The 22838-nt window shown below is 38.9% G+C and overlaps 1 pseudogene across 1 annotated transcript; it reads left to right on the top strand.

Moving 5' to 3' along the window:
- The first annotated feature begins 281 nt into the window (after nucleotides 1-281).
- LOC110192751 (cytochrome P450 2C42-like) lies at nucleotides 282-22774 on the top strand (annotated as a pseudogene). The gene is made up of 6 exons (XR_013485235.1): nucleotides 282-289; nucleotides 5463-5546; nucleotides 8400-8541; nucleotides 9298-9485; nucleotides 13292-13432; nucleotides 14869-22774. The product of XR_013485235.1 is annotated as a cytochrome P450 2C42-like (transcript).
- Nucleotides 22775-22838: the final 64 nt, after the last annotated feature.

The raw sequence follows: 22838 nt of genomic DNA, 5'->3' as shown, positions 1-22838 counted from the left end.
CACCCTGCCCCCCACTGCATTCTATTCTCGCGAAACAAAAAATGTGGGTTGAGTGGCTTTGGACATGGACTTTTTGACATGGGCTTTCAAAAACTTTGGAGTCTAAGGCTTTTCTTCTTCCTGCTCCCCTTTATAGGCCTTATCGTAAGCAATGGAGAGAGATGGAAGCAACTGTGCTGCTTCTCCCTCATGAACCTGAGGAATTTTGGGATGGGGAAGAGGAGCATTGAAGAGCGAGTCCAAGAAGTGGCAAAGCATCTTGTGGAAGACTTAAAAAAAAAACCAAAAGGTTGGTGTCTTTTCACTTTGTTACCACTGACCTTAGAAATATGCTTCCTACCCCTGGTACCTTATAGAGACTGAGGTTGGTCCAAGGAATTTACTGTAGTCTGAAACCACCATGTTTTCACTTTTTGGCCCATGCTGGGGATATGCCATGGGGTCAAGGGTCAAGACAGCTGAGAGAAGAGATGAGAGGCAGTGCAGCTCTACTAATGAGTTCATGCTGTTCTGCCCTTTTTTTTTTTTTTGGTGAGGCAATCGGGGTTAAGTGACTTGCCCAGGACACACAAGTGTCAAATGTCTGAGGCCAGATTTGAACTCAGGTCCTCCTGACTCCAAGGCTGGAGCTCTATCGTCTGCGCCACCTAGCTGCCCTAGTTCATGCTATTCTTGTGAGGAGGCAGCATGGTGAGGAACATTTCAGGGGAATACTTTGTATGTTTTTATTCCTTTTCGTATGGAGCAAAGCTCACAGGAACCTACCAGCAATGGTTCTATTACCTTTGGTGAATAATTCCAGGAGGAAAAGGCACTGCTTTAGGATCATTTGGGGGAGTCCAGGGTTTTACTTGATATTTTGATGAATAGCAGAAGGAAGGGAAGCAGGGCTGAGAACATTGCTAGGAAGTCAATGAGCTGACTCAGCAGCATTTCTTGGAAGCTCTTTCCTTTCAAGCTTCCTCCTCCTCCCCCATCTAAGCTAGCTAGTAGAGGGGTTATTTTCCTTCTATGAAATCTGAAACTGAGGGGGCCATAGGGCACTGCAGGAGGGTATGAATGGAGATGCTGATGCCATAGAGTCTATGGGATAACTTCTTTTTAAACTGTAAAAGGCAAAATCAATGTGTACTCTGTATGTGTGTGTGCGTGTGCGTGTGTTGGTTGGCAGGAACCAGGCAGTAGTAGTATGGTACTGTCAGACATTGCTCACAATTAGCTGTATGCACTCTCCTATTCTAGAATATTTTACCAGAAATAATATAGGAATAAACTGAGAGCAGCATTACTCCACCACGTTGGAATCTGGGGCTTTTGCCACTCTTCTGTGTAGATGTTTTCTCCTCCATTATAATGTAAGCTCTCTGAAGGCAGCGGCTGTTTCACTTTTGTCTGTGTGCCCCTGGTGCTTAGCACAGAGCCTAGTAAGAGCTGAGTGACAACTGGAGGATTGGCTGATTGATACTCTCTTCTCCCTCACCTCTGTCATGCTGTTCTCCACTGGTTCTTCTTTGTGCCTGATTTTTGCTTCTCTATGTTCTTTTGCTGGATCATTATCCTGTTTAAATCCCCTAAGTGTGAATATCTCCAAGACTCTGTCCTCGGGCCTCTTTAATATAAGTACCACCTTGACCACCATCTGCCCTCTGACCCTGATGGAGACAGCCCAGGACCTCCAAACCCAAGAGCCTGGGGAACAGCAATACTTTCACTCGAGTGTCCAGAGTCTCTCCCTTGTGGAGATGCAGCCTAGCAACTGTTCCCACTGATCCTAAACTACACATATTGAAAAATATTAACAAAATAGTTTCAGCAGGGAGAACACCTGAATGATCCAGGCTGGTCAGACCACCCCCACCTTGATGATCATCTCCCCTCTTACTCTGATGGAGACAGCCCAGGCCCTTGAGCCCAAAACCTTGGGAAAACAACTGTCCTCCTCTCCTCCAAATCACTTCTAGGACAGTCTCTACAGTTCTCATAGAGAGGAGAAATCATTGTGGAGAAGAGGCCCATCTTTTTCATTACCACTAGCAACAACTGATGACTAGCTACAACCAACAGGTAGATAAATAGAAGGGCCATATTGTGACAGCAGTGTTTAGATAGCTGTTTCTAGTCCAGCCGTCACAGTTTTCATATGGGAAGCATCTCCTGTGGAGAAGGGGCTGGCCATCACCACCAGTTGCCTGGCAATTTCCAGTCAATTGCTATTCATAAGGCAAATGGACCAGCCTGGCTAAAGCAGTGGGGCATCCTGAGGGAGAGACCTAGCATCACGACCTTGACATCATCACTTCTTCTACAGTCCAGGACCCTGAACCTAAGAGCATTTGGAATAGCAAGACTTTCAGCTCAGTTCCTTCAACCCCCGTCCTGGGGTTACTGATTGAAATAAAATGAAATATAATTTAGGGGACAGCTAGGCGGCACACAGGATAGAGCACCGGCCCTGAAATCAGGAGGACCTGAGTTGGAATGTGGCCTCAGACCAAACACTTGACACTTAATAGCTATGTGACTCTGGGCAAGTCATTTAACCCTCAGTTGCCTAAATATTAAAAAAAAAATGAAATATGATTTAAAGATAGACAAGAAGACGTGTGAAAGCAAAAACTGGTTAGGGTAAAGTGATGAATAGGGGCTTAGAAATGGGAAGTGATGTGGTATGGTAGGAAGAAAGACGGGGAACAGAAGTGCAGCAGCCCAGCAAACTGGTCTCCCAGTGCCTCAGCAAAAATGAGGGAAGCAGCACTACAAAGGGCCCCAGGCAGATAAGCATCCTGTGGCATTCATCTGAAAGGAGCTGAAGAAAACAATCTAGAGTCTTCCTAAGGTCCCAACCTTGCTGACTCCAACATAATACCAGGTAAGCTCCAACTGTCAACCAGAAGGAGATCCTGAAGCCCAGGTAGTAGAGCAGGCAAACACTAACACCCGGACCTCCCAGTGCCTCAGTGAGGGTGGGGAAACTGGTGGAAACCATTTCAGAAAACCACCAGGTGCCTTGGCACTCAACCACAAAGGAATCTCCCAGTGCATTAGCAGAAATGAGGAAGGCAGCACTGCAAGGGGCCCCAGGCAGATAAACACTCTGCAACACCCATCTAAAAGGAGTTGAAGAAAGCTAAAGGAAAGGAAAAGCAGGCAACCTAGAATTGTCTGAAAGTTCCAGCCTTGCTGATTCCAGCCCAACACAAGGTGAACTGCCAAAACCCTGCAGCCTCCAGTTGCCAACATAAGAGGCCCCCAGCACACAAAGCCAGTGACCAAGACCTAGGCTGCCAACACAAGAAGCTTGGGTCAGTGCCCTCTGTTCCCCAGCAGGAGAGCTCAATCTCTTTAAAGGCCAGGGAATAAAGAAACACCATGAGTAAAAAGAAATGTACCATAGATTCATACTATGAGAAGAGTGAAGATCAAGACAGAAATTCTGAAGAGGACAACATTGTCAACAAACCCACATCTACAACATCAAAAGGGAATATGAACTGGTCTGAAGCCCAAAAAGTCTTCTTAGAAGAGCTGAAGAAGGATTTTAAAAGTCCAATGAGAGAGGTAGAAGTGTCCTTAAAAAATACAATTGGCAAACTGGAAAAAAAAGTACACTGAAGAAAACAAATCCCTTAAAAATACAATTGGCCAATTGAAGAAGGAAGTACAAAAACTAACAGAAGAAAACAATCTGTTAAAAACTAGAATTGGACAAATGGAAACTAATGACTCTATAAAAAAGCAAGAATGAGTCAAACAGAAACAAAAAAATGAAAAAATGGATGAAAGCATAAAATACCTCATCAGTAAAACAACCGACCTGGAAAAACAATCCAGGAGAGACAATTTAAAAATTGAACTACCTGAAAATCATGATGAAAAAAAGAGCCTAAATAGTATCTTTCAGGAAATCATAAAGAAAAACTGCCCAGAAGTCCTAGAACCAGAAGGTAAAATAACCATAGAAAGAATACACCGCTCCCCACCTGAAAGAGATCCCAAATTGACAATGCCAAGGAATATAATAGCAAAATTCCAAAATTACCAGATGAAAGAGAAGGTGTTGCAAGCAGTCAGAAAGAAGCAATGTAAATATCATGGAACCACAGTCAGTATTACACAGGACCTTGCAGCTTCTATGTTAAAAGACCGCAGGTAGTGGGACATGATATTCCATAGGGCAAAGGGGCGTGGATTGCAGCCAAGGATCAATTACCCTGTAAAAATGCGCATGATTTTTCAAGGGAGGAGATGGATATTCAATGAAATAGGGGACTTACAAACCTTCCTCATAAAAAGACCAGAACTCAACAAAAAATTTGATCTTCAAGTACAAGATTCAAGAAAGACATAAAAAGGTAAATGGGACAGAAAGATACAAAATGTTGTTAGTAAGGGTGGACTGTTTACATCCCTACAAGGGAAGATGACACTTGCAGCTCTTGAGAACTGTATTGTTATTACACCATGTTAAAGGAGTATACATAAAGGGGGTGGATATTAGTTGACTTTGATGTAATGATAAAAAAAAAATATAATCAACTGGGTTAAATGGATCCAAGTAAGAGGATTAGTCTGATCTTAGAAAATGTACTGAGAAAGGAGGTGGCAGACAAGGGTAAATTACATTACAGGAAAAGACAGAAAATCCAATTACAGCAGAGGGAAAGAAGAGAGGGGGGTGAGCATTGTTTGAACCTTGCTCTCATCAGATTTAGCTCAAGAAGGGAATAACATAATCAGTTAGGTATGGAAATCTAACACCCTATGGGCAGTAGGAGGAAAAAGGGGAAAGAAAAGGGAGGAGGGAAGGAAGGGAGGGAAAAAGAGGTGAGGGGGATGATAGAAGGGAGGAGAGACTGAAGGAGGCTGTGGTCAAAAGCAAAGTACTGGTGAGGGGGGGAAGGGAGAGAGGAGAAAGAAAAACATAAATGGGGTAAAGAAGGTTGGAGAAAAAGATACAGATAGTAATCATAAATGTGAAAGTTGAATCACTATCTCTTTTTTTTTCTCTATTTTGAGTTTTGTTTCCTCTTTCTGATGGTTCCTCCTATTGGCTTTAGTTTTTACTTACAACTTAAGTAGTGTGAAAATATGTTTAATAGGAATGTAAAGGTATAGTCTGTATCAGATTGTTTACCATCTTGGGGAGGGTGGTGGGCAGGAAGGGGGAGAAAAATTTTAAACTCAAAAGCATATGGAAGTGATTGTTCATAAATCAGCGTAAATTGATAAAATTAAAAAAAAAAGTTATTATTTCCCAAAGGGCATTTGTCCCACCCTTATTTAGCCCTCTTCTCAACATGTTCCAAGTGCTAGAGTAGAGAAGTATTTTCTTTTTCTAATAAAGTATGATATAAAATCTTTCTTTTTAGGTGTACAGTTCTTTTCCATCTCTATTACATTATCTCCCTGGATCTCATCACAAAGTAATTAAAAATTATCATTTACAACATGAATTTATTTAGGAAGAAGTGAAGGAATACCAAAGAACATTGGACCCCAGCAATCCTCGGGACTTCATTGACTGTTTCCAGATGAAAATGGAGCAGGTAGAGTGTGAGCAGTAGTTCTGAATCTCAGTTCTTGTAGGTGAAATGGCTTGTGTATGAGAGGCTGACTCATTCACAAACACAGAGCAGTAAATAATCAGATATCAATGCTAGTGTGCTTACAGCACTACATGGGGCAAACAGAAGAATGAGAAGGTAGGGTCCTAGACCTAATGGAATTTGTAACCCAGCACACAGAGGGAAGCGCTTGTAAGGACAAGAGAATAATTATCAGTATTGTGTAAGGAAAGCCAAAATAGATTATGAATTGAACATTTAAGTGATGAAAGAATTTGGTATTAGTAAGAAATATGATATTTGGAGAGAGTTAACATAAGACTTCCTTCTGGAGGAGTTAGATTTTGATCTGGGTCTTGAAGAACATCCTAGAGTTAGGCAGTGAAGGCTTGGCAGGACATTTCAGGACTCTACAAAGACAGTGAGGTATAGGGAACTTTAATCTGAGCAGCCTGATTGGAATAGAGGGGCTGCTGTGGTAAGTACTTGGGACAAGGATGGTGGGTTTTATAGTCAAGATAGTGTAGTTAGAGGCTCTTCATTTTACATCCCTCAACAAACACAAAGAGCAAAACCAAGGGGAAGAAAAATAGTGAAAAAGTTACATAAAGAAAAAAAATCAACCAAATTAGGAATAAAAGTAGAACAAAGCTATATGCTAATGTAATTCATATGGAGTAAGTGAAGCCCTGAAAGTATCAGAAATATGGGAGAAGGTAAAAGATATGCTGATGGACATATTGAAATGGATCTGTGACCCACTTAAAGGAAAGAAGTGTTATCTGAGGTCACCACCCATAGTTTTCTTACCAGACCAACCAGAAAACATATTATTTCAAAGCAAAACACATTTAATTTAGTAATGTGGCAACATAACTGACCAGGAAAATCCTTCCTTCTTCAACCTATGCACATAAGAGTATACTCTCCCACAGATTCCTGCACCATTGGTGAATGAGGAAATGTAAGAGAGGGCAGATATGTGGACCAGAGCAAGAGATTTTTATAACTATTATGTACAATAGTCTCTTGCAATGCTCTGTGTATCACGTGTGAGAATCTTAATAAGGCCATATCCTTTTTACCCCTCATCACCCACATGGTTATATAGAGTTGACTTGAACTTGAATTATGTCCTCTACCACCTTCCTGCTTGTCCTATGTTTTTACCTTTCTTATCTTTAGTCCATACAGTATTTATTGTATATTCAATTTCTGACCTCAGTGGTGACTGTTCCTCAATGCCAACATCTCATGGTCAAGGGCAAAGCATTTAGTGTCTCAATTTCCTCAATAGTAAAATGACAATAATATTGTACTACCGATATCACAGTATTTTGATGAGCATGAAATGGGAAAATATATGTGGATATTTTTGTGTTGATATATACATATATATGTATATATATGTATATATGTATGTTGATAATTTTTCCTTCCTCATTTGCTAAATTAATAAATCCTGTGTATCTCACTAAATTCATACAGAGGAACAGTGTTTATTAGCTTAGTAAATCAGGAGGCAAATACAATAGCTCACATTTATGCAGTGCCTGTGTATTTGTTGCTTAGTCATTTCAGTTGAATCCAACTCTTCATGACTCCAATTTGGGTTTTCTTGGCAAAGATACTGGAGTGGTTTTCCATTTCCTTTTCCAGTTTACTTTATAGATGAGGAAACAGGCAAGTAGGTTAAGTGACTTGTTCAGGGTCATGCAGACACTAAGTGTCTAAGGCCAGATTTGAATGCAGGAAGATGAGTTTTCCTGACTCTAGGTCCAGCACTTAACCCACTGCACCACCTAGCTGCTTTTGTATATCTACAGATATGATTGCTATATACTATATAGGTATAGATATCCTGAAAGATAATATGATACAAGTAAAGTTGTGTCAAACATGAATAGAAATGGATTCTGGTAGACCTTATATTAACTTAGAGAGTCCAGAAATTAACATTCTCTATGTTGTATCTTTATTTATTTTACTAAACATTTCCCAATTATATTTTAATCTGGTTGTAGCCACACACAGTTTGTTGGTGGCTTGTGGCCTGGGGGCTGAGAGTTTGACACCCCTAATATAGTAGATAAACAGCTGCCCTCAGAGCCAGGCAAACCTGAGTTCAAGTCCCCTCTCTGTCGCAAAATGTCTATATGATCCTGGGCAAGTCACTTAACCCTATAGTGCTCTAGGGCTAGGCAACTGTCTTGAGACTAAGTTTTTCAAAGAGATTGCAGATTTGCATTGGGAGACAGAATTTTTCACCTGGAAATTTCCCTGTGTCAATGAAATTGCAGGTCCAGTCTCTCTCTCTCCCTCTCTCTCTCTGTCTTCCTCTCTCTGTTTCTCTCCCATATGTAATTTATGCAAGAGCCATACTGTCTTATTAATTGCCAGCTTCTTGTTCCACTTTGGATTGTGTTGCTCAAATTTAATTTATTTATAGGATTTCGAACTGCAAGGGATCTTGGAGGTCATTGAATCCAACCCCATCATTGTACGCGTGAGGAAACTGAAACATAAAAAGGTTAAATGACTTGCCCAAGGTCAAGATCAGAGCTCATGGTGGGTTGGGGGCAGCTAGGTGTCACAGTAGATAGAGCACTGGCCCTGAAGTTGGTAGGATCTGAGTTCAAATGTGATCTCAGACTCTTGCCAGCTGTGTGATTCTGGCCAAGTCACTTAACCCTGATTGCATCCTTCCACCCCAAATTAAAAAAATATCAGAATTGAGATTTAAACCAAGGTCCTCTGCTTCCAAATCCATTACGCTTTCCATGATGCTCTGTTGCCTCCCTTACTTTTCCATTAATCATACCAAATTATTCATAGGAAAAGTACCAACCACAATCTGAATTTACCATTGAAAACTTGGTCCACACTGCAAGTGATCTATTTGGTGCAGGAACAGAGAAAACCAGCACCACCCTGAGATATGGACTCCTGTTTCTCCTGAAACACCCTGAGATATCAGGTGGGGATTACAGGCTGATAACACACATCCTTCATTTAGTCAGCACTGGAGTTGTTCATGGTCCTTTTGGAAACTTTTCTGTTGTCATTTTAATATATTTAAGTCATTACAGGGTCATGTTTACTTATTCTTCCTTGTCTACTACTGCCTCTGCTCTGCTTAATTAAGTGCTATGTAATTGTGAGTTTTCCTTAGAGATAGGATAGAAATAGTGATAAGGATAGAGGCTGGAGCCCAGTGATAGAACTGGGAGGAACTGAATGATTGAGAGGCACTAGTTCCTGATAGCTTCTTGATCCTGCCTGACCATAGAAGGAGCTGGTGCCGTTGGCTTCCTGCCACTTATATATCCACACAGGGAAGTACCTTGGGCCTATGGTTGGTCACATTAAGTTCTGGAACAAGTCCAGACTGAGACCCCTCCTCATTTCCTTAACCAAGTGCTGCTTGGCCTGCATTTTTTTTAAGGATAACTTGAAGCTGTTCTGAGGGCATGTTCATAGGTGTCTCAAGGGATTCTCAGCTGACTTTACACACTGAAAAGGAATTTTCACCCATTTATTTATCTATCTGTTTATATCTGTCTATCTATCTATCTATCTATCTATCTATCTATCTATCTATCTATCTATCAGAATATGAGGGTCAAGTGCATTATTTACCAATGTAGTTCTTAGGGAAAAATCAGAGAAAATATGAGAGAAGGTAGTTTTTTTTTTCCTACTTTTGAGATCAATTTTCATTCTATTGTGACAGGAAAACTTCATGAAGAAATTGATCATGTGATTGGCCAAAATCAAAGTCCCTGCATGGAGGAGAGAAACAAGATGCCTTACACCAATGCTGTGATACATGAGATACAGCAATACATTGACCTCATTCCCAACAACCTGCCCCATGCAGTGTCAGAAGATGTTCAGTTTAGACAATATCTCATTCCCAAGGTCAAAAGTGTTTCTTACTATAGCATGAGATTATATACTCTCTCCCATTGAGTTATAGAATGTTAGAGTTAGAAGGAACCTCAGGCCAACTTACATCCCTTAGAAGTGGTCATAGAATTTCAGAATTTGAAGGGATTTCAGTGGTCATATTGTCCACCACCAATCTGAAAAACAGTACCATCTACAGTATGCTCACCTCCTGGTCATTCAATCTTTGTTTATACAGTCATTCAATAAGGTGGAACCACTTTTTGCTGTGGCATTCCATTCTAATCTTGGACAGCCCTAATTTGAGGGAATTTTTTTTCTTTCGTGAAGCCTAAATTTGCAATTTTATAACTTTAATCTCCTGCTCTTGGTTTTTGTCCTCTGGAGCAAAACAGAACAAAGTTACTCTCTCTTTCTGGTAAAAGTCCATAAAACACTTGAAAGAAGCTATTATGTCTCCTGTCCTGTTATGTCTTCTGTTCTCTTGTCTAAATATCCCCATTTCCTTTAACCCATCCTTATACAGCTTGGACTTGTTATTCTTACCATCCTGGTTGCCCGCCCTTGAGCAGCCTCCAGCTCTTCAATGTCCTCCTAAAATATGACTCCTAGGAGGAATACAATCCTCATTTGTGAGCTGAGGAGAGTACAGCAGTGCCTACTTCTAAGCTGCCTCTGAACCTTCAGTAATTACCCTTTGTATATGGTCAGTCATTCTGTTTTAAATCCATCTAATTTTGTAATAGTTTACCCTGTATATTTCTATCATTTTCAGAGAAAGAACATGAAAATCTTTATCAAATCCTTCGCTAAAATCTAAGGAAACCCTATCTACAGCATTCTTCTGATCTACCAGTTTATTAACATCCTCAAAAATAAAAAAGAAATAATGATGATTCCACTCCAGATCTTTGTGACCACTATCTCCTTATTTAGAGTCATTTTCCTCATTCCTTCCTCATCTAAATTAATGATCTCCTTAGAAATGTATTCTAGACTCTGAGTGTAAATTGAAGTGTACTTTTCTTCACTTTATTTTTCTTACACAGGTGTCTAGATGCTCCCTTATTTTCTCCTTACTTCTCTGGTGTATTCAATCTCTATTAGCCATATTTATTTATCCATTTCATTTAAAAGTTCATTCCCTTGGTAAAAAAAAAAAGAAAAATTGAGAAGTTCTGTGTCTTCGCTTGTCACTTGTCATCCTCATCCTAAAACCCTCTGAGTTGTGGAGTTATCCTTTCTTTAACCTTTTATCTCTTTTCCACAGTATAGTTTTTCAAAACCCCTTCTTGTTGCCCTTTGTTAGCCTTACCAGCCTCTGTTCACTCTGGGATTTACCACTTCTGTCATCCTTATGGAACTGTGACTTGCTTCTTTTACTCATCCTTGTCTTTGAAAAATCTAAGTTGGTTGGTGAGTTCCTTGTAATTATAATAATAACTACTTTTTAATAAAGTTCTTTGAGATTTGATTTGCATAGATGATCTTATTTAATCTTTACAGTAATTCTGTGGGAGTAGATGTTATTATTATCCCCATTTTATGGGTGAGGAAACTAAGTCTTAGAGAGAGCACCTGGCTCTCCTAGGGTCATACAGATAGTAAGTATGTGAGTCAGGATTTTTTCTAAGGTCTTCCTGACTTCAGGTCTAGCAGTCTCTTCACTGTATCACCTGGCCTCTTTATCCACATTGGTTTCTTTAGAGAGTGTTCCTTTATCTTTCCTTGTTTTTCTTTGTGTTTTCAGAAACTAACTCTTGTCTTTCTTGGTGATAATAATTATAGCTAGTATTAAGGTTTGTGGAGCAGTTTACAAATGTTATCTCTTTTTATCTCATAACAACCCTCACATGTGAGCACTGTTACTATTCTCATTTTACACATGAGGGAACTGAGTCTGAGAAAGGGTAAGTGATTTGGCCAGGGTCACATAGCTAGTGAGTATTTGGAGTCGGAGTAGGTCTGTCTGACTTTTATCCATTGGGCCACTTAGTCGCCTTTGTTACAGACGCTAAGATGGACTGGTCACTTTCCCCAAAATTCCCATCATTACCATAAATTGGTGTGTACAGAAAGTGTGCCAAGTGTGATAGCATACCCTACAACACAGCATGATCCCTTCAGAAGGAGAACGTTTGCCACAGAGGTTCTACAGATCCGTATTCACATCTATGTTATTCAAGTTCTTCTCGGATGGTAAGAATTGTATTAATAAAATAATTTCCCTTTTTTGGTTCCAATGTAATTACAGGATGAAATTATCATTAAGAAAAATCAAGGAATTATGAACTGCCCTGTTTTTGACAGAAAGGAAATTCAAGAATACAAATGAATAACTGGTTTTCCATCACTGTACATCATGTCTAACCACCAGGGTTTATAATTTGTCTTCTCTATTCGTTATTTGTTTCTTCTCTGTCCATGTGGTCTGTTGAATACTCTCAGGACAATGTCACTCTTGATGCTGCCTCCATTTTTCTTTGCCTAGATGCTTCTCATCATTCTTCTTTCCTGTACTTCCTAAATAGCCTCACATGAGTATATTTTTTATTATATACCACCCCAACCTCTTTCCTGTCCTGTTTCTTTTAAACAAGAGAAACTCGAGAACTTCAGTCTTGTTAAGCATCTTATCACACCAAGTCATAGTTATAACTTTGAGGTCAAATTTGTTTCTTGGTTTTGAAATCTCCAATCCACCTTGTTTTTTTCAGCCACACTTTTAAGCATTAAAAAAGCCTTTTGATTATATTTGTAAGAAATCAAAATAAAAATCCTTCTGCTGTTTTCTAGGTGCATTATTCCAGTCCTGGCTAGGAGTCTGTCATGCCTATATTTTAATAAAGATATGGTCAAGAAATCCAAATCCCATTCTGAAACATGTTCTTACAAGATGTCCACTTCTGAAATCTGCCTTTCCTTTCTGAATCTTTTGTTTCCAAATCCAGCCATAATGAATACACCACCTGTTCTCTTAACATTTTTAGTTTTTTTTTTTTTTTTGTCCTGTATGTCAAAAACTTTGGAAATGGTTCCAGGGTCCTTATAGAAGTATTATTTTTGCCACTGTGAATCACCAGAGGTGGTTAGTACTCATCCCCTTTCACAAGTCTTGGAGGTTTCTCCATTTTGCCTTTGATATGTCCTCTGAGAATATGAAAGACCTGTCTGTTGTTATTATTGTCAGCAAACATCGGTTTCAGTGTCCTTCTATAGGGAATCACCACCTAGTACAATTTTCTTCATCCAGGATACCTCACCAAATAATACCCGTGAACCTACTTTACCATTCTTTAGAGTACAAGCAAGGGCTTCTTACCCATAGCATCCAATTTCTTCATTTTCAAGAAGAGCTCCCAATTTGTTTATCAGCTCTTGCCTCATTCTTCTGTGTGACATTATTTTATTCTTCAACATCCTGCCACAGGTCGGAATTCATTTCTACCACTTTAGATCATCTGGCATCTGCTTGAACTTGGTGTGCTTATTATTTACCCAGGCAGTACTTTCCTTCTTTCATAGAGCTAATGGTCAAAAGTTATTTTATTAACTTTTATTAAGCTGGGATCTGCCTCATTGTGTCCTTTACTCATTTGTACTGCTTCTGCCCATGAAGTTATCAAAATTCAGTTTCATCTCCCATAGTATTGCAGACTTTCTAATTTACTATCAGCACAGGCGTTTTAAAAAATGTTGGCTCTTTCCATACTTTAAAATGAGGGGTTTTGACTGGATGATAGTTGTGAGTTCCCTTGCAGTTCTAACATTCTATGGTTCTTATTTTCTAATTATTTGTTTGTATCTGCTCATTTCAGGGTACCACCATAGTACCAGTATTATCTTCTGTTCTGTATGATGATGAAGAGTTCCCATTCCAGACCAGTTTGACCCAGGTCACTTCCTGGATGAAAGTGACAACTTTAAGAAGAGCGACTATTTCATGCCTTTTTCAGCAGGTAAGACATTCATCTAAATATGTGTGTCAAAGATGGATTGATAACTTAGAGGACCTGTGTTTCGATCCACCTTTAGCTACTTACTCCCTATGTGACCTTGGTGAAATTACTTCATTTCTCTGGACTTCAGTTTACTTAAATATGCGAAAACATCGAGTTGGATTAGGTGACCATTATAGTCTTATCATGTTTTTTTTTTTTTCATTTTGGGGTTAAGTAACTTGCCCAGGGTCACAGAGCTAGTAAGTGTCAAGTGTCAGAGGTCAGATTAGAACTCAGTTCTCATGACTTCAAGGCCAGAGCTCTATCAACTGTGCCACCTAGCTGCCCCTTATAATACATTATTCTTCTAATTCTCATTAGGCCAAGGTTCATCAACTAAATCAGTTGGGTTTGAAGGTAGTTGTCTGAGCTTATTCCAAAAAAGAGGTAGAACTGAGATAGTGGCCACTCTGTTTTGCATCCAGACCCCCAACTAAAGTCCCTTAACCCCCCATATTAAAAACTATCCTCCCAGTCACTGTCAACCTGGAGCTACTTCTCAGATAAAGTCTTCCGGGATTTTATGTTAGCGTGGCATAATCTTGTACTTTATCAAGCAAAGAAAGGGGATTGGGTAATGTTAAAGGCTCATTACTTAGGTACCATTATGACTAAGGTCTCCTGAGATGTAATCTTAGAGTTTATGATTTTGTAGAAATGTGACACTTGACTGGGACTCATAGAACCACCTTTCCTAGTTATGTACATTCTAATGGGGACCTATTGGTACAAAATTATAGATGATGATCTGTCTTGTCCTTTTCCCTTCAATTCTTGGGGAAACCTATTAGTCATCAGGTAATGGTGGTGATAGTCAAGTCTAGTTCTGGCAGACATGGATGTTGTCAGACAGCTAACTATCCCTGACATTGTGGTCTCCAACTCCATGTCCTGCTGAATTGGTTCTAATACTTGGGTTAGAGCTAGGAGTGAGTAGCTAAGACAAGTGGCTGGATGGCCATGAAGTTGTGGTGTAGACTCCAGAGGTGTTTCTGTCCAGAATGGTGACAGGAGGTTCCCAAAGGGAATTTTGATCATTCTTCTGTCACCTTTCCTCACTGCAGTCTTTCTGGGTAGCCATAAACTTAGTTCTTGAGATTATAAGTGAGTGATTGTTTTCTCCCTAAAGCGATGACTCATTTCCTCTGAATATAATCCCAGAACTTGCTTTGGTTCAGGGGGATTGATTTAGAGAGAGTATATGGGAGGGGTCTTCCCTCTCTGTTGAGGGGGAACAGGCTTTTCAAAGGAGTCAAGGACCTGAGAGGAAAGGAATGTATACAATTTTTAATCTAATGCCACTGAGTGTTAATGAGCTACGTATAAGTCCAAAGAAGTGGTCTAAATGGGTTAGAAGTCTACGAATCTCTAATCCTTGTATTTATTTCTTTCAGGAAAGTGGATATGTGCTGGTGACAGCCTGGCTCGAATGGAATTATTTCTGTTTTTTACTTCCATCTTACAGAATTTTACTTTAAAATCTCCCATTGACCCAAAAGATATCAACACCACCCCAATTGCCAGTGGGTTTGTCAAAGTCCCCCCCTCCTATGACCTCTGCTTTCTGCCTTCCTAAAACATGTGAAGGACCACCCCTAGATCCAATTGCTCTAGAGTCTCCTTATGTGCTATGAAGAAGCTGCATTTATTCTGTTGCCTGGCAATGAAAGCCCTCTATGATTTCAGCCTACTATTCCCTTCTCTCGTATTCTAATACTCCCTTTGACTTTTGCCAAAATCATGACTTAATTTTCCTCAATTCCCTGTTTCCCAGAAATTCCATGTTGCTGGAATATTTCTTCTCATCTCTTCAACTTCACTGATTGAAATCCTCTCTGCTTCACATCACAATTTAGATGCCGTATCTCTGTGACCTTTTTAGCACTTACAATCTGTACTTCACAATTTAAGCCTGAATTATATACCCATTTTATGTTGTATATTCTTTTAGACATGTTAGTTGATCCTGTTTTGCATCCCTCACTTGACCTTAAGCTTCTTGGTGGTAGGGCCTTTATCCCATATTTGTATGCAGTTATGCACTCCCAATGGGTTAGAATCTCTTTTCTACTCCTTAAATGTCTCAGGTTATATACTTCAACATGTACCTGTATCCTACTCTGATGGCAGCTTTATTACTGACAATGTTATGGCAGTGAGGTGGTACCGTAGACAGAGTGTAGGACCTGGATTTAGGAGGAACTGAGTTAAAATCAATCTTAGACATTAACTGCATATATGACCTTGGGCAAGCCACTTCATCTCTATTTCCTTTAGTTTCTTTATCTGTAAAGTGGGCATAATCATAGCATTTATCTCCCAGTGTTGTTGTGAGAGGATCAAAGGAATTTATAATTGTTCAGCATTTAGCACAGTGTTTGGCACATCATAATTGCTGTATAAAAATTAGCTGCAAGTATTATTGTTATTATTACAATAATAACAACTACTATCACCATTACTGCCATTACTACTATGTATTTCATCTGTCTACTCTAATTAAAATGTGCGTATGTCAAAAAAATGCAGGACACATTTGAGTAGTCCAATTTGACTCAAGCATAGAGTATTGAGAGGAACTTTATATGAGAAAAGCCTGTAAAGGAAAAGAGGCTTTGAATGTCAGGAAGAACAGTTTGAACTTTACTCAGTAAACAAAAAGTGAGCTGACTATTGACCTGATCTGTGCATAAGGAAGATTCATTGGATAGAATGTGAGGAATGTATTTTATGGGGGAGATGGCCTTTGTAACAATGTAAAGTCAGGGAGGCCAGATTATTTCAGGATTTGAGGAAAGGAATTATTTGACATACACATTACAGTGATTGATTGATTTAATGAAGGTAGTAAATAGGATACCATAGGGATTTAATTCCAATCAACTCTGCATCTGCCTGAGGATTTTCAGCTGGAGTATACAGAGTTCTTCAGTTGGCAGATCCAATTTCTTCTGAGGCAGAGTCCAATCTCCAGGCTGCCTGCCCACTCTACATTGCCTATTCCTCTTGTAGCCTTCTAAAGGAAAAAGTGTCCAGAGATTCCATGTCAACTAGTCCATAACACCAGGTGTGGAGATACTCAGGTGCTCATCCTCCAGGGATACAAGTGTTCTTTAAAGGCTTATCATTACATGTACATTAATCTAGCTTGTTATTAACAATTGTATACTCATCTTTATGCTGAACAATATCTGTTAACATATCAAGGAAAGAATATACCCAACGGTCTCTAATTCTTTGAGTACTGATAAAAAGGGTAATAATTACTCTTCCAAGTGTGTTCTGGAGGCGAGTGCTTTATCCATAGAAACTAGTATAGTGACATTTTGGCACTTTTTTTTGGATTTTTTGTTTTTTAGTTTTCAACATTCATTTCCATTAGATTTTGAGTTTTAAATTTTCTCCCTCTCTCACACTCTTCCCCCTCCCCCGGCCCCAAATGGTGTGCAGTCTGATATAGGTTTTACTTATACATTCATTTTGAGCATTTTTTTTCCCCCATTAGTCATGATGTAAAGAACAATTACCAATAATGGGAGGAATCATGAGAATGTAGCAATAAAACAAAACAACAAAGGAAAAGGAAAGCAAATATTATGCTTCCATCTGCATTCAGACTCCATAGTTCTTTTTCTGGGTGTGGATAGCAGTTTCAATCATGAGACTTTTGGAGTTGTCTTAGATCCTTGCATTGCTGTGAAGAGCCAAGTCTATCAAAGTCAGTCATCACACAGTGTGGCTGTTACCATGTACAATGTTCTCTTGGTTCTGCTCATTTCACTTAGCATCAGTTCATGTAAGTTTTTCCAGATTTTTTTGAAGTCTGCCTGCTCACCATTTCTTATAGCATAATAGTATTCCATTACATTCATATACCACAACTTGTTCAGCCATTCTCCAATTGTTGGGCATCTCCCCAATTTCCAATTCTTTGCCACCACAAAAAGAGTTACTATAAATATTTTTGTACATGTGGGTACTTTACCCATTTTTATGATCTCTTTGAATTACAGATGTAGAAGTGGTATTACTGGGCCAAAGGTATGTACAATTTTATAGTCTTTTAGGCATGGTTCCAAATTGCTCTCCAGAATGGCTGGATCAGTTCACAACTCCACTAACAATGTGTTATTGTTCCAATTTTCCCACATCTTCTCCGACATTTATCATTGTCTTGTGTTGTCATGTTAGCCAATGTGATAGGTGTGATATGGTACCTCAGAGTTGTTTTGATTTGCATTTTTCTAATCAATAGTGATTTAGAACTTTTTTTCATGTAAGTATAAATAGCTTCAGTTTCTTCCTCTGAAAATTGCCTGTTCATATCCTTTGACCATTTATCAATTGGAGAATGACTTGTATTCTTATAAATTTTACTCAGTTCTCTATATATTTTAAAAATGAGGCCTTTATCAGAGACATTGATTACAAAAATTCTTTCCCAGTTTTCTGCTTCCCTCCTAAATCTTTAAAGGGACCACAGCATCCCTCTACTTCAACTTGGGCTATTTCATTATCATTTAACATTAGAAAACTTCCTCTAGTGTCAGCAATATTGGAAAAATCATGGGCTCTACCACATAATGATGGTATGAAATGAATAGTTCTTATTTCCCCACAATCAGATGAGTATGTCACCCTAGAAAAAAAATTCAGTAGATGATACGGAGAACTTTGGGTTAAGGATCAATTATTACTCAATCAGATATTAATAGAGCACTTCACAGAATCACAAAATTGGAGTTCAGAGGGACTTCAATGCCTGTGTAGTCTAATCCACACCACAGGAATTGCCACTGTAACACACTGAACAATTGGTGGTCCAGTCTCCTATATCCAAGCACTGTGCTGGTGTTAATGGTACAAAATCAAAATGGAAATAATCCCTCTGCTCAAGGGGCTTCTATTCTATTGAGTAGACAACCTGCCCATCCATAAGTTCAGTGTATATTTTGTAAGTATAAGACAATATGAATTGTAAATATAGGATGCCAATGTAGTGCAATGAGTAGAGCAAAAAGAGGATCGGGGTTCATATCCTAATTCTGCCACTTATCTGTGTGAACTTGGTCAAGTCACAACCTCTCTAGACCTGTTTCCTTATTCATAAAATGAGGGGATTGGAGTGGATGGTCCAACTGAGGTCTCTTCCAGTTCTAAATTTGTGTTCCTATAGGTATATATAAAGTAAATGCAGAGTGACTTTTGGGGGAAGTCACCACTTGTGGGGGGATCTGGGAAGGAAAAGATTACAAGGTGAGTCGATTTCCAATATTCTACATGACCAGTTTTGCTATATCTACAAGACTTATCTTTTCTGGTCTCACAATGACAGAATTTTGAACTGGAAAGGATTTTATAAATCATCTGGTCCAATCTTTTCATTTTATAGATAAGAAAAAAGTGAGGTCCAGAAAAGTGATGTGAGCTGTCTCAGGCCGCACAATTTGCCGATTTCAGGATCCAGGTATCCTGACTCCAGTTCAGTGCTTTTCCCACTATATTCTTCTTCCTTACTTTATTTAGCTATATATGCATATTCCACTTTTCTTAATGATGTAGTAAAATAGGTGGAAATTACATTTGTGTCACTTTTCAAATCTACATATCTTTTCTTGCTTAATGTGACCCTTGCCACTATTTTTCTATGTTTGGTTTGGCAGATATCATGCATGATGTTTGGGCATGCATCTACTAGATGTCCAGAAAGACTTTGGTTATTTTAGCTTTCTATTTGTTATAGAGCTGTTGGCTGGGAATCACAAAGACTCATCTTCCAGAGTTCAGATCTGGCCTCAGACACTTATTAGCTGTGTGAGCCTAGACAAATCAATTCACTCTCTTTGCCTCAGTTCCTCAACTGTAAAATAAGCAGGAGAAGTCAGTGGGAAATCACTCCAGTGTCTTTGCCAAGAACACCTGAAATAGAGTCATGAAGGGTGATGACTGAACAATAACAAAAGATATCCTTAGTTGGAGAAAAGTGAGTGTGTTTTTAAATGCAGTGTGTTCTTTCAACACCATTATCTTAAACTAGTTAAATATTCCCCACTCTCCCACCTCTCTTATTGGCTCCAATATTTGTTTGGGAAGTTATAAGGAATTTATCAAGATAGGAGGTATCAAATCTAGTTTAGAATCTAGTGTGGGACTGGTGCTAATACTGTCTCCTTTTTCTTCATTCTCCTCTTAATCCCTTGGCTGTGAGATCATTTTCTGGTCTGTTTTAAGCTCTACGCCAAAAGAGGCCACAGGTTAATCATAAAGGATTGAGTCTGTTCTATTGGTTCAAATATGTGGTGTGGTAAAAAGTTCAGGAATCTAGAAATGGGATCTAAATCAGAGCAGAGGAATAGAAGCTTTAAAGAGAGAATTGAGCTTCATATCTAAGCAAAGAGTAATCCAGTTGAGGTTCCCAGACATTATCAGTTCAGGAGGGCTCACTGAACCACAGTTCTGCACCAGGAACCAGGTGAGGTGGTCTATTCACATACACAGTATGTGCTTCAGTTCACTTCACCGAGAATGGTCCATGGTGGTCACCCAATTGTAGGTGCTGTAGTGGAAAGTTATGAGGTTTCAAATAAGGAGAACCTGAATTCAAGTGATGGCTCTGCCATTTGTTAACTGTGTGATGTTGGGCAAATTATTGAACGTCTCTGAGCCTCAGTTAAAATCAGGTGATTGTAACTGATAGCTATTACATATGATTCCTGCCAGATTTAAATCTAAAATACCTTGTGTTTCTGTGGTCTAATAATAACACATTTCTACAGCAACAAAGTATTTTCCTCATGACAAATCTGTAAGGTAGCTGGTGCAAATATTGTTTTCTCCACTTTACAGATGTAGAAAGTGAGGTCTAGAAAGGAGCAATGGCCATCAGCACCATAACTTTAACCCATGTCTTATGACTCCGAATTTGAAACTTTCCACTCCACTCCACTGACCTAGGGAGTTCAGGGCTGCTCAGTGAGTCCTCTCTCATTAAATTCTAACTGCCTTATACCCACATACACTCCTTTCTTTATGTTCTGTCTTCTTCCAGATTCAGATGTTGAATCATTTAAATGATGCTGAAGCATTGCTCTTTCCAACAAGCACTGAAAAGTAACTGCCTCTTCCTGTTGAAAAGACAGGAGAGCATCTTTATCTAAAATCATTTTATGACACTTGTTTCTACTCATTCTGTCCTGTTCCCATAGTCCATGATCAGCTCCTTGATGGCACCGAGGAAGGGACTTTAGAAATCAACTAGCCCATATCCCTCATTTTGTAGATGATATTTGGGGAAACAGAGGTCTAGTGAGTTGACATGACTTTGGCAAAATGTTCAGAGCTCACTCTGCCTCAGTTCTTGCAAAATTTCCCAGGCTGACTGAAATCAACACTTTCATTATTTCTTAAGACACAGGAGTATTCTGTTACATCCATATACCATAATTTGTTCATCCATCTCTCAGTTACTAGGTATCCCCTTAATTTCCTGTTCTTTGCTATCACAGAATTAGATGCTATAAATTGTTTTGTACATATGCTTCTTTCCACTTGATCTTTGATGTTTTCAGGGCAAATTTCCAAATTGATAGTCCCGCTGTCCTAAAAATACTCTTGCTCCCTTCTGTACCAGTACCATACTCACTTGTTATGTGTTCACTCCTCCTGTCCCACAGTTGTAGCCCAGGATCATGTCTGGTCAGCACTACTAGATGTAGCATCTGGAAATAGCAGGGAGAGGGTCATCCTTCAATCTTCTCCTCCTCAGACATCTGAACTTCATGCTGAGTTAGATGAGCTGAAAGTTCTTTGAGGTCTACTCTGCTTCCCTGAGGCACCTCTGTGGAAATTCTAGAACAAGAGGGTCAAAGAGAAGAAGAAAAAAAAGTCCTCTGTTCACCACCTGAAAAAGATTCCCGGAGGAAAACTTACAAGAATGTCATAGTCAAGTTCCAAAACTCCCAGGTTAAAGAGAAAATATTGTGAGTAACAAGAAAAAAACCCATTTTAGATACTGTGGAGATAGAATCAGGATTTCACAAGATGTGGAAAGTTCTACATTAAAAGGCCATAGTTTTTGGAAGATTACATTTCAAAGAGCAAAAGAGCTGGGGTTGTAACCAAGAATAACTTACCCAGCAAAGTTTAGCATGATACTGAATGAAAAAAATGAACATTTGACTAACTGAGAGAATTTAAGGTATTTGTGACAAAAAAGACTAGAACTCAATGGAAACATTGATATAAAAGATTAAGAAGAAATATAAGGAAAACATTAAAGACTAATTATTAGGTACTTATTGAAGTCAAACCGTTCATGTCTTATGTATGAAAATGTTATTAGTATTCTTAAAAGTGTCATATTTACTAGGATATTTTGAAAGAAAGGTTGAGGCTGAGTTGTGTATGATGGGGGGATTCTAAAAACAAAATTGGGTAGGAAAAGGTAGAAAGGAGCAATTATCTCAACAGTGTGACATGAAAGGAAGAACTGATATAGAAGAAACGGGTGGAGGTAGATGGCCGGCAATGTTCAGTCTTACTCTCTTTGGATCTGGGTTGAAGAGGAAACTGTGTACATCTGGAGGAATGGAGAAGTCTTCTGGACTTGTAGAGAGGTAAGAAGACTAGGAGACAGGGTTAGGGAGAGACTTTTAGAAGGGTGGGTAGATTAAGATTTAGGACAGTTGGGGGAGAGGATTAAGAGAGTGACTCTTAGAGGAGTGAGTAGAATAACAAATAGGAGGTTAAGGGGAGAGGATAGGGTAACAAGGATACACACAAATACTAATTATAACTTTGAATGCTAATGGGATAAATTCACCCATAAAATGAAAATAGGTAACAGAAAGGATTAAAAATTAGAATCCAACAATATATTTTTTTACATGTAACAATTTTAAGAGTGAGAGATACACGCAGAGTTAAAATGGAGAGATGGAGTAGAATATACCATACTTCAACTGCTGCAAAAAATGCAGAGTTAGCAATTATGGTCTCAGACAAAGTTATGGCTAAAATACATTTGATTAAAAGAGACAAACAGGGTAACTAATTTTGATAAAAGGTACTATAGACAATAAAGCAATAACAATACTGAACCTATGTGAATCAAATTCCATATTTTTATATAGAATTTTAAAAAGAAAAGTTAAATGAATTACAGATGGCAATAGGTAGTAGTATTATAATAGTGGGAGACTTTAACTTTTCCCTCTCAGAACTAGAAATCTAACCAAAAACCAAATAGATCTCTGGAGAGACTAGAATGGAAAGAGAAAGAAATAAATCTTTTTCTCAATACTTCATGTTATCCTTACAATGATTTTCTATATATTAGGACACAAACATTTTATAGTAAAAGCAG

The sequence above is a fragment of the Phascolarctos cinereus genome, unplaced genomic scaffold, assembly GCF_003287225.1.
Source record: "Phascolarctos cinereus isolate Bilbo 61053 unplaced genomic scaffold, phaCin_HiC Scaffold_3;HRSCAF=262, whole genome shotgun sequence".
In the NCBI taxonomy this organism is placed as follows: Eukaryota; Metazoa; Chordata; class Mammalia; order Diprotodontia; family Phascolarctidae; genus Phascolarctos; species Phascolarctos cinereus.
Note: the sequence above shows the minus strand (reverse complement) of the source record. Positions and strands in the feature narration are given on the sequence as shown.